The sequence below is a fragment of the Pteronotus mesoamericanus genome, unplaced genomic scaffold (genome assembly GCF_021234165.1).
Source record: "Pteronotus mesoamericanus isolate MK-2021 breed Mesoamerican mustached bat unplaced genomic scaffold, CSHL_Meso_final scaffold_54, whole genome shotgun sequence".
Classification (NCBI taxonomy): domain Eukaryota; kingdom Metazoa; phylum Chordata; class Mammalia; order Chiroptera; family Mormoopidae; genus Pteronotus; species Pteronotus mesoamericanus.
The window spans coordinates 50,373,912-50,386,968 of NW_026555321.1; the positions used below are offsets into that span (position 1 = coordinate 50,373,912).

The 13,057-nt window shown below is 40.4% G+C and overlaps 1 pseudogene; it reads left to right on the forward strand.

Moving 5' to 3' along the window:
- The window catches only part of LOC129088145 (small nuclear ribonucleoprotein-associated protein N-like), a 53,279-nt pseudogene extending 40,465 nt beyond the window's left edge, over window positions 1-12,814 (forward strand).
- The last annotated feature ends 243 nt before the right edge of the window (window positions 12,815-13,057 follow it).

Consider the following 13,057-nt stretch of genomic DNA (forward strand, 5'->3'; position numbering starts at 1 on the left):
TTTCTGTTTGTTTCTCCTGTTAAGTGGCAACAGGCACTTAATGTTTTCATCTTGGTCACCCTGTGGCAATTGCCTTGGGAACAAAATAACAAGTGTAGAAACATCCAGGAAAAATCACAAAGGCCCTTCTTCAGTGGGTGGCCCCTATCGCTTTAATTCTTCCTTGTAATCCTTACAAACCCAAAGCCCTGTGAACTATTAAATTACTGTGGGGATTTCCTCTGGGCTCGTCACCCCAGCTGGTCTCAGGATGTTCTCAACAATAGACAGCTTGGGTAATATTCTCTGAACACCTGTCACCTACTTCATACAATAATTTACATAGAATGTAAATGCAATGGCCTATAATCAATTATGCAATGATCAGTTTGGCACAGGCCTCCTTTAGAGCGAGTTGAATATTCCCTTTGCAGGCACATCAGAACAGAGCAGACAAGAAAGGGCTTGAGAGATGGTTGCTGGCTCTGTACTTCCAGGTTCAGCTAAATGAGTCTGGGAAAATGGAGGTGATCAGTGGGTGGAGGAAAGATTTGTGTGATGCTACAGGCAGGGGCTTTGGGCAAGGCCTATGATAATCATGCTCTGAAATGAGAGTGCATGTCTGTGCATGTGTGTGTACACTCAGTGAGCAGTTTTGTTCTCCTCTGATGTTATACTAAGTGATATAGACTCTTGGTAACCTTCCTCATTGTCTTTACTTAATGCCTGGCTTGTCCAGGATAATCAGCTGTCCCTGTTACACAAGACTGATGGGACATAGGACGTTCATGGGTAAAGTCCTGGGCAAACAGTACAAGTTGGTCACCCTGTGTCATAGAAGTCGATACTTATATGAAGTCTATTTTCAACACATCAGTATGTGTACAACTGACCTGTGATGTCAAGAAGGACTAAAGCCAATGTTATGGATATTCAGGTCTCCAGAGGGATAATTCTAGAGCCGGTTGTGTTTCAGGGCTAGGGGCAGACATCATGACAGAGGACAGCATCTGTTGAGAAATTTAAAACAATAATACAACTGACTGAAAGCCAGCTTGCTTTGAATTACCAGCCTGCACAAGCAATTCTCAAAAAAGTCAGTTGACTCCTATTGCACCCTTATCTGGTTGTACAGGAGGGGTTTTCTTTTCAATTGAGGGCTTGCTATATTTATGTTAAACCCTTTACATGCTTTTATCATTTAACCCTCCCACCAATTTATAAGGAAGTACTCTTATTTTCCCAACTTTGTAGGTAAGGTACTAAGAATTGAGGAGTCTCTTGCTTAGGACACACAAACAGTGGTGGATTATCTGAATCCCAGGTCCCTTTGAGGTAATTCTCCTAACTGCATGCTCTGCTGCCTTTGCATTTAGTTCCCACACACAGACCAGGCTGAAAGCTAACCCTACATTCCATACCCAAATGGTGGGCAAGGAGGTGTCACTGGTGATTTGGACATAGGGGTTGCTTAACAAATATTTATTTAGTAAGTGAGTGCATGGAGAAATATACTGGATGAAAACTCTGGTGGCTTCACAAAGTTACCAGTTTCCAGGGAGCTTCATATTCAAGAAGGACAGAATCTTCTTTGCTTTTCCGTCAGTTGAGGGTTGCCACAGTGCTAAGGGTTTAGAACATGAAGACTGACCTGGTTCCTGTCCCTGTCACCCCTCTTTCTAGGAGAGAGGCTTATACTACAACTTTGTGTAGTTCTGGGGATGAGCTGGACCAGGAAACGCTAATGCCTTTGCAAGGTTCTTCTGCAACTACCTTATTTCATATTATAAACATATGGAATCGAGGTCCCAAAACAGGCAGCCTCTAAAGATTGGATGTAGGCACTGAGGCCATCATGAATGGGGTTCTCAAAAAGTAACACTTCCTGCAAATATGACCTAATATACAACAAGGTTGATGTTCCCTGTTCTTCCTTTGGACAGTCTAATTTTTGGAGACTTTTCCATGATTTTAGAGGTGGGCTTTAAACGGGAGATTGCATATTGATGTTCTGTGTCTTACATCTGCTTAGTACACATGTTTGGCCTAAAGTGTTCCAAAATTTTTAGAATTAATTGATACTTTAAAGAATAAGAAGACTGCATGAAAACTTGCATTTCTGACTTCTCCTGAAACATTAGAAGAGCTAGACATACACCTACCAAGCACTACTGGCTGAGGCTACTACTGGCTAATTCCTGTAGACAGGGATGTGTCTGTAGTTTCCATGGGTCCCACCATGCCCTCTCATTGACTCAACTCACTTCACTCATTTTTGTCACCTCTCTACTCCTGAGCTTGTAACCTTTGCTCCAGATTTGTACTATTCTAGCCACTAACCACCTATGACTAGTTAAATTTGTATTTAAATTAGTTAAATTTAAATAAGATTTAAAATTTAGTTCCTCTGTTACACTAACTACACTTCTAGTGCCCCTTAGCCGTATGTGGTTAGTGGTTCCCATATTGGGCAGCATAGGTTAGAACATTCCCATCGTTAAGTGAAGTCTGTGAGACAGTGCTGCTCTAGACGTGAACTATTTCAGAGTCGTGGCTGGCACCACTTACCCAACAGAAGTTAGACCAAACAGATTTTACACCTTGAAAAAGTCCATTATGGCAAGAGCAGAAAGAACAAGGAAGGGGAGAAGGAGGAGGAGCAGGAACTGTTTGTAGATTGTTAATCTCTGTTAAGCACTATAATAAGGACATTCTATGAATTGTCTCATTTAATTCTCTCAACAGTCCTATGACATAAGGGAGATTATAACTTCTCCTGATTCTAAAGATGAAAAAACAGAGGCTTAGGAGTTAATTAAATTGCCAAAGGTCACATCACTAATATATGATAGAGACAGGATTTAAGCCAAGGTGTGTTTGGGCTGGGATTCATGTTTCTAATTATCATTCAATGCAGAGTTTGTAGAAATGGACCCATATCTCCATTAGCAGTGATCCCACTGAAAAGCCAGGGGAAGGGGTGGATACTGTTGGTCCTCTGGGATCTTGCTGGGTCCTCTGGGAAGCCTTCACCAAATTAGGACAGTTAAATAACATGTTATTGGCCAATCTAAATGCCCACGTCAATTAAAAACCAGGAAATGTTCTTTTAATATTGACATTTATTTTCCAATTTCTGTAGTAATTTCATTTCTGCTTTTCCCCCTTGATTTGAGAATTCATAGCTGCCAATTATTAGCTGATTTTTAAATATTGATAGCTACTCCATCTATTTACTAAGAAAGGAATTTATTTTGACATTCAAATAAAAATGATATTTTTCTTCTTAAAAGGGGTTGATTATTTTCTTAGCTGGATAGCTCAGTTGGTTAGAGCACCATCCCAATATGCCAAAGTTGTAGATTCAATCCCAAGTCAGGGCACATACAAGAAGTAACCAAATGAATGCATAAATAAGAGGAACAACAAATGGATGTTTCTCTTTCTCTCTCCCATCCCCTCTCTCAAATCAATAAAAATTAAAACAATAAAAATAATGAAAATAAAAAGGGTTTATTATCAAATGTGTTGTTCCATTCTTATTTAGAAGTGTCACACAAATCACCACTTATTTAATGACATTACATGACCAGAATAGACAAAAAAATAAACATTTTAGCTTTTACTTACTATGTGGTAATAGGAATCACTGACCACTTGGAAGGAGGGAAGATGTTGGACTTGTTTCATTATGGGTAAGAATTTTGATATATTTTAATGTCTGTGGATGAAATAACTATCATGGTCCAGATGGACAAACATGTTTTTGTTGCTTTTCTGTGTATGTGTTAAAAGTTGTTCTTGATGATATTTTTTCCTGCTTTATTTGTAACTCTTTATTATTTGATAGTACTTTTGCTCACTAGATTTCTTTTTCTTTTTTTCATATTTTTTTTGATTATGCTATTACATTTGTACCAATTTCCACCCCCCACCCCCACCGGCCAAATACTCCCCTGTCCTCCAGCAATCACCCCACTTAGTTCATGTCCATGGATCATACTTTTTAAGTTCTTTGGCTTGTCCATTTCCTGTGCTATTCTCAGCATCCCCGTGTCTATTTGCCTCCTCAATTTGGTGGCCTCCCTGTTTCTGTTTCCGTGTATTAGGTAGAGCTGCTTTTACTACTGTCTTAGTAGCATGGCCTTTGTAAAAAAGGTACCTGTACACAGTGTGGGGCAGAGACTTAGGTAAATGCGAGGGCAGGGCAACCTGTTTCACTGTTGTGGCTCTGTGTAGGGGGAGGGTTCAGAGAGGGAGCAATGCCACTGCATGTCTTCTGGAAGTTTGACCAGCACTTGCCCCTTTTCTAGTCACTTCACCCACTTCCAGTAGCTGCTGCCCTGACAGTGAAACCTAAAGTGGGTGGTTTTGGTACACTCTAGGTCCAAGACACCCTTCAAATGGAGAAAACCTGGCAGTTTCTTCTGCTGCTCCATGCAGGCCTTGTAAGTGGTGAAATTGCAGCTGTTTCTTCTGCCACCCCAGCCACCACTGGTTTTTATAGCCAGAGATAAAATGCCCACTAGGGCATTTAAAACTAGGGTTTTATCTTTCTGATGCTGGATCCCTGGGCTATGTGGTCTGGCCTGAAGCTGGGATCACTAACTCCCAAGATGTCCCTCCCAATTTTTATCCACCCCATGTGAATGTGGGGCTGTCTGTTCCACTGCCACCACCGCCTCTCTGCACCACTCCACCTCTCCTCCCACCTCCATAACTCTGTCTCTCCTACCCATCTGGATGAATGTGGCTCCCTTAAATCCTTGGTTGTCAGACTTACACAAAGTTAGATCTTCTGATGGTTCTGGGTGTTTAGTTTTGAGATCTGTTTGTAATTCTTTCTATGGCTGTGCAAAGAGGTAAAGTGTGCTACCTACACCTCCATCTTCACTTGCATTGTTTTTCACATGATGCTTTAAAGTTATGATTTGCCTTTAAAGAATGCCATCTATAAAATTGCATCAAGAGTTACCATTAAGTGACAAAGACTGGAAAAATTTTCATCAGGTAGAATTATTTATAAATGTAAAAGGAATACATTTATGTGGCTTGTGTTGTTTTTTTATGTTCTATATTTGAAAATTATTTTGTAGCTTTCTAAATTATGAACATTTATCAGAAATATTTTTATGACAGAATCTGCTTTGCCAGGGCCCATAAATAACATCAGCTTTGCTTGCCAATGAATAAGAATGCTTTCATCTGGAGGAATTTATGCATGGATGGGGTGGGAGATTCTTTTTGCAGGGAGATTTACATCTGTTGACTAGAAGCTGGGGGGAAATCTTTTTATAAAAATACATGAGATTGATTCATAAAGTTTCTCGTTTCAATTATACTGCACATGATGCTGGTTCTCCTATAAATGCAATGACTGACATTGATCATACTTTCTATTTTTTGATGGAGCTTTAAAATATCTCTGCTTCACTGTTCAGATGCATATTGACCAACCAAATCTCTCAGTAGTTTAGGAAGAGTTCTCTTAGGGGGAAAATATTTTAAAACAGATTTTGATATTAAAATCAGAGAGGAAAATGGTTTCTCAATGCAAATATATCTGCTTAATAGTAAATGTTGAGCTGACCAATTTATTTATTTACTCTTCCAGTTGGCATTTGCCAAGTATCCATGATGTGGCCCTCAGTGTGCTCTATGCCAGTGCTTATCAAATTTAATGTGCCTGGAATATTGTTATGGTACAGATTCTGGTTAATCAGATCTTGGATAGGGCCTGAGAATTTGTATTTCTATCCCAGGTGAGGCCAGTGTTGCTGGCCCAGGAATCACACAGCGTGTAGCAAAGCACTTGACAAAGAAATACAGCCCTGCAGTGTGCTCTTGAACATATGGAAGAGAGAGAAGTAACTGAAGACACAAGAAGAGTGGTGGGTTTTCACTTTTGGTAATGTTTGAGTAATTCTTTTTGACTAACATTCCTGGAGAAAACAACTATAAACTCTAAACAAACCAAAGAAAACTACTATGTAAGGACATGGGAAAACAAGAAGAAAGCAGATAACTGCAGAGGAGTTGACACGATAAAAATGAGAATGAGGCCTGAGGAGTTTTCCATTTTTTATGTCTTTTAGCCTGAGGGCAGTCACTAGTCTGCTACGGGAGTAAAATCAAACCCAGAGAGAAAGCCCTGCAGAGTATTGGCTTAAAAATCAGATGTCAGAGTTCAGGATAAGTGTAACACCTTTGCCTTTGCCATTGTCCTTTTCTTCTTTCATTGATCAAGTTGGAGTGAGGCTATTCTAGGCCCATTGCTGCAGGGAAAGGATATGTTCCCTGGAAGATAGAGAAAAAGGTAATTCTTCCTTGGGTCTTGAGGGGAAGGTCAACAATTCAGGACCTAGTCCACAGATATGGGAGACTACATGATCATCAAAGAGCAAGACTTTTATACCTTTAATCTATAAAATAATATTTGAGCTGAGAAAAGAGAAAAACTTTAAAGGAGAAATAAGGGAACCTTGGAAATTGTGAGGCCTAACACTTCTTAACCTCTCTGTTATTGTCACCTTGAGACCTTGAGTCTGAATGCCTTGCTAGATTATTTTGATAGTTTCCCAACAGGTGTACCTGCTTCTGCTTCCCCCCCCCCCCCCCATCATTGAACCTGCTTCTACTCTTGACCTTTCCCAACCTCACCTGCCCCAGGCTCAAAGTGATTCCTGTTGTAACCTATGCCAGATCAGGCCAACTTCTCTGCTCAAAACCTTACGAAGTTTCCACCAAAGCCAAAAAATCCATAGCAAGGGTTACTAGATGTTACACACATCTTCTCTCAATCTGATCACATTTTCCATTTTTACTATTCCTTTCTGTTGACTGAATATGTCAGCATAGCGTTGCCTTCAGTAGATTGCATACTCTTCTGGATATCTACTTGGTTCATTTGCTCTCCTCCTTCAGGTTTTTATTCAAAATCACATCCTCAGTAAGGCTTGAGTAAGACTCTCTATCCCCAACTTATTGCTCTTCCTCTGTTTATTTGATCTTTTCCTATTACACTTTTAGTATACAGATGCCTTAGTTATTTAATTTTTTTCTATTGTTTACTGTCTGCCTCCTTTTAGAATTATAGAAGAGATCTTTCTTTTCTTCACTGGTGTATCTGAAGTGTCTAGCACAATGCTGGCCATTTCATTGAGTCCCAATAAATAATAAGTGCATTTTGAATATCTTCACTTTCTTGTCCAGGAGTGAGTCCAGGGGGAAAAGAGGACTGGTAGATAAGATGAAGGATGTATGGGTAGAGGAGACCCATACCCCTTCCCAGACAGGACATGGTACTGGCAGCATATTCTAAAAAAGAAATGCAACGTGTAGGCAGGGAGTGTGTGATGTAGCTCCATAGGGTTTCTGGGAATAATATCTGTGGGCCTGAGAAGGACTGAAGTGGCAGAGGGCTTCATCCAAGAGTTTCCTATGTGTGGAGCAGAAAGAGCTAGATGATTGCCCTTGTGGGCAGCAACAGCAAGGAAAACTGCAAGACCGAAGGAAACTTGTAGATGGGAAAAGGGTATATTGTATATCCACTGGTGCCTGTTATCTAAGCAGGAGGGTAAATAGTTCAGAGGTTGAAACATAGAAAAAGATGAACAGCTGAAGATTATGTGATCTCCCAATGCTTTTCTTTACTAAAGGTTGGCAAACTTTTTTCTGTAAAAGTTGAGATACCAAATAGTTTAGACTTTGCAGGCCATATTTTTGTCTCTGTAGCATGTTACTTTTTGTTGCTTTCAAAAACAGTCATTTGAAGATGTAAAAAACATTATAAGCTTTCAGGACATACAAAAGCAGGCAGTCCAGAGGCCATAGTTCACTGATCCCAGGAAAAAGGAAGGATTCTCTGATGACACAGGTAGTGGATTAAAACCTTAAAGCAGAAGGTGCTTGGGAAAAATAAGAAATTTAAATTTTTTCACATTGAATTTTGAACTGAGGTCCTGATTATGTGGACTAGTTTCAGGCTAAGAGGAATATTATTATCCTTTGGCTAAGTGAGCAAGAAGAAATACGGTCAGTTGCTTCTCTGGCTCTAAGTTGGCCCAAGGGAAGAAATGCATCTTGTCTGATGGTCCCTCCAGGCCCACCAGCCCATGGTAAAGTCTGGCAACATTAATGACATTCCAGTTATTAACTGCTGTATAACAAATCACTCTAAACACAGAGTCTCAGAGCAACGGCCATTCTATTATACTCCAGAATTGTATGGGTCAGGAACTTGGGATGGTTTGGCAGGCTGGTTCTTCTGCTCCTGATGGCTTTGACTGAGATCACTTCATGGTACTGGCTGGCAGGAGGCTAATCTGGAAGTCCATGCTGGCTTCAGTCTGTGTGCTTAGAACTTGGCAGGAAGGCTGAACTTAGCTGGGACTATTGCAAGCAACACCTGCATGTGGCTTTCCAGCATGGTGAAGGCTAATTGGACTTTTTCATGGTGACTTAGGGCTCTTAGAGTGAGTGTTCCAAGGTAGAGCAGAAAGAGTGGCCAGTCTACTCAGTCTGGCCCCTCAAACTGGCATAGCCAAACTTCAAAGCAGTCACAGAGCCCACCCAGGTTCAAGAGAGAGGAGCTTCTTCTACTCAATAGATGGGAGAATTATCACACAATTTTGACTATCTTTAATTTATCATCAAGTGAAATTTGCAATATTTACCAAGAATAAGATCATTGTGAGTGTAGTTTTGTGGAATGACATTCATCTTCCCCAATGCTAACAAGGCATGGGGGAAATATCACCCTAATAAGAAATATACATTTTAATTTCTTAGTAAACAAACTAAATATTTTGTCATTCTATATTCTTTTGTCAGTCTTGGCACCAACTGCCAGTGGGGTAAAAGCAAGTAGAATTGATTTGGATTATGATAGAAATTGGAAAGAAAAAGGTAAAAAAAATAAAGAATTGGGAAATAGGGTTATATTTCTGAATAGGAAGGCAGAACAAAGCAATTTATTTCAAAGAAGAGGGAAACTGAGATGTCTCTAGAAAGAGATGGAAGGCAGCAAACTCAGATTAGGAGGCAAACAGCAGTAGAAAGAAGCAGGGAATAGAAAAATAATTGCAAAGTCATTTGAATATGGGAAAAGAATGAATCAGGATGCTCAAATGTATGCTCAAAGCCAAAGAGGGAAAAAAAAGACTAAACTTTAGTTCTAATGATTTCAATAGATGTTAGAGTTCTAAGGAACTCAGAGAGCATAAGAGAATAGATTACTGCAAGACATAAAACTAAAATTTGAGTAATGTTCCCTTTAGTATGACTTAGTAGGAAAAATGTTTAATTTTTCATTTGTAGTTATTTTTTGTACACTCGAGAAAGAACAACACAGGAGCACCTATGTTTCCAATCGAATTTTGAAATACAAAAAATACAAAAACAAAAGGATGAAATGCAAACAATACCTCCCATCCCAGACATTCCAGCAGTATTTTTTTTTTCAATTAGAGTTTACATTCATTATTCTGTATTAGTTTCAGGTTTACAGCATACTGGTTAGACAATCTCATACTTTACAAAATTATCCTCCCTCTATTTCCAGTACCCACCTGGCTCCATACATAATTATTACAATATTATTGACTATGTTCCCTATGTAGTAATTTACATCCCTGTTACTATTCTGTAACTACCAATTTGGACTTCCTAATCCCTTCCCCTTTTTCACCTAGCCCCCAAACACGCCCCCTCTGGCAACCATCAGTCTGTTCTCTGTATCTATGAATCTGTTTCTATTTTCCGCCAGTATCTATGCTGCCTCCTACTTTCCTCACAGACTTCACCCACTGTGGGGAAAAAATGAGAAAAATCTATTTTTGTCTGCCCTACATTTGCTGCTGCATTTCCTTGTAGATGGAAGTGATTTGTTCTCTGGTGTTACTGAATATGCATTTGAGTAGGGCATCCAGAGAAGGCTGTGACCAAAGGACTTTTCCTTAGAAACAGTGCCTAACAGAAACAACAGGCCCAACACAATTAATCTTGGAGCAGCAGGGGTGAAGAGGGCAGTGGCTGGAGCAGCTCCAGAGAGGATAATACATAAGCAGACAGGCAGTCACAAAGAAAATTCATCCTGTTTTCAGAACCCTGAAAAGACGGCCCAGGCTGAGAGTATGTATTCATTTTACAAACAACAATGCACCATCTGAAATAATCAAAGTACTTCTTCCCTATGTGCCCTTTCTCACCCCAATTTTCTCCCTTGTCTTACTCCAGTCCCCTGATCTTTTCCCTCAGATCAATATTCAGAGCTCAGCATTTAAAAAAACCTGTAATAATCTTGGTTTTTCACTTCAAAAGTCAAGAGTTTGCACCTTCTTTTTCAAAGGAGGATGGAAACTATTACTGTCTACTGCAGCCAAAGTTTTGTAGCTTAAAATCTGACATATCAAAGGCAAGATAAGAAAAGAAAAGGTAGTGGGTACCTGCGTGGAGAGACTGGATGTCATAGCAATAGCAATAAATGACAAACTTGGTGGCCCCCCCAAAAAATCCACACATAAGTAATTTACTAAGTGGCACCCTGCAGCCCCAAAGGGTCAAAATAACTCCTGAGAGTCCAGAGAGAATAAGTTTCTCAGCTGCAATATGCCTTGGTCTCCAGTATTCCAGAGGATATTAGACTGAGGTTAAACCCAGAAGGAAACTTATCTATTTAATGATAGCAAAAACTGTTCAGTTTCATAGGACTGATTTTGGCGGGCAGACCCCTCAATGTGGCAACGATGGCTTCTTTGAAAGACTCAGTTGTGAATCAGGCAGATGGCTAAATCAAGCGTGGCCTTGTAAATATTGCTTATGTATAGCAGAAATTCATAAAAAATGCTGTATTTTTATAGGCATGAACTGATTCCATGACATTTTATAAAGAATAGCTTTGTAAGATTTGCATAATGTATGCACTGAGATTTAAAGAGTTTATCATTTACAATAATTAGGCAAGATATAAGATATGGGAAGGGGAGGAGATTTACACTAACAGGAGGAAACAGGAGGGCTTCAAAGGGTTATAGAATGCTGAAGTTGATAAAAAAGGATCTTAGAGATTATGTAGCTCAATCTAATTTTACTTAATACTAGAGTTAATTAATGATTTTCCTAATCTTACACACCTAGTAAGTGTTGGAGTCAAGACTTGAATCTGGGTCTTCTGTCTCCAAGTTAACTGATCTTAGACTATGTTAATATTTTCGCTCCCAAACTTCCATAATATTGATTGCTTATGTTGTATTAATCAGGGTAATTGTAAGATTCTACAAAAGACCAACTCCGAAAACTCAGTGGTTGAGCAAACAAATACATGTGAAGTCAAGTACAGGTAAGTGGGTACCTGTCTAGTGAACTGAGGAACCAGATTTTCTTCAACTTGAACCATTATCATATCAACAGGAGGTGTTAAATGACCCCATCAGCAAAAAAGAAAGTGAGGGTTCTCACACTCATTAATAAATGCTTCCACCTGGAAGTTTTATGCATTACTTCCACTCACATTTCATTGACTAGAATTAATCATATGCCCCATCTAAACCATGTAACCAGGAAGGAAACAAGAAATGAACATGGATGAGCACTTAAAACCTCTTCTACAAATGCATACCCTGTTTTCAAAAAGCACACAGTAGAGAAATGCTGTTATAAAAGTTATGAATGTGGCAGATTGCAGCGGCACCAGAGTTGCCTGATGAGGGGGGCCAGGGGTGCTGTGGAGCAGGCCAGGCATGGACCACTTTGGCTGAGTTGGACTGCACTAGAGCATGCACCAGAGGTGGATATCCTGGTCAAATGTAGGACAGCCTCTCCAAACACCCAAGAATGTCAGGTGTAGCCGAGGCGAACTCAGCAGCAGTAAGGAAGTTCCTGTGGTGGACTTCCATGTGGAACTGAGACAGGCTTTCTTAGCTGAGACACCATGAAGAGTTGAAAGCAGTCTTGGAACATCCCAGGCTTCACCTACTACTTGAAACTTCTGCCCCAACTTGTATTGTTTGTAGCACAACCTGCGTCACTCTTTTATCTGTAGCCTTCCCCTAGTTCTTAAGGATCCTGAAACTTTACTGTGGATATGGGATTTCTGGAACAGCCATCATAATTGTGGGAAAGAGCAGCAAGGTGCTGCAGCACACCCACTATAGAAAGAGCCACATCCTTCAATACAGCCGGATTTTCACTGGCACCTTTAAGCCTTTTGACAAACATATGAACGTGATCCTCTGTGATTGCAATGAGTTCAGGAAGATAAGCCAAAGAATGTGAAGCAGCCAGAATGAAAAGTAAAGCAATTCTTGGGGCTGGTATTGCTGTGTAGGGAGAACTTAGTTTCTATGATTGCGGAAGTACCTCCCCCTGCAAAATACTGGCATTGCTCCAATACCACTTGCAGAGCTGCAGGGAGTCCTGGGGTTGGAAGGGCTGCTGGCAGAGGAGGCTTATGAGCTTATTTAAGCTGGTGTTCCAATTCCACAGGCTCCTGTGAGATCAGCAGATCCTGCTTGAGGCGTAAGGGGACCCTCCCAGCAGGAAATGACTCCACAGGAACAAGGCACTCTTACAGTTCCTGCAGTTGCTGCCACGGCCAGCATTGTTGGAGCCCCAACTCAGTATCAGGTCCGGGTACTACTTCCACACCTATGGGCCAAACAACCCCCTTCTCCAGGCATTATGGCTCTTCCACCTGGTATGAGACCACCCTGCTTGAGGGACACCGACTGGCATGCCTCCTCCAGGAATGAGACCCCATCCACCAGGAATTAGAAGTCCACTTCTCCCTCTCCAGCAGGAATGCATCCACCAAGACAAGACCCTGGGATATCATTGATCTTTAGTCACTTTTTCTTGCAATATGTCTTGTGAAATTGTGTGGCATGTTAATGAGCTTTTGTTCCCTTTTTGCTGCACTAATATTTGCTAATAAATGTGTAGAACAATTAAAAGATGTGTGGCGGCATTCTGGGTGATTAGAAGGTAAGAATTAGACAAATACTCTTTCCACTAAATTCTCATTGACGTATGAGGGCTTACAAATTTATCTGTTTTAGTCCTCTCTAAATCTCCAAGTCAG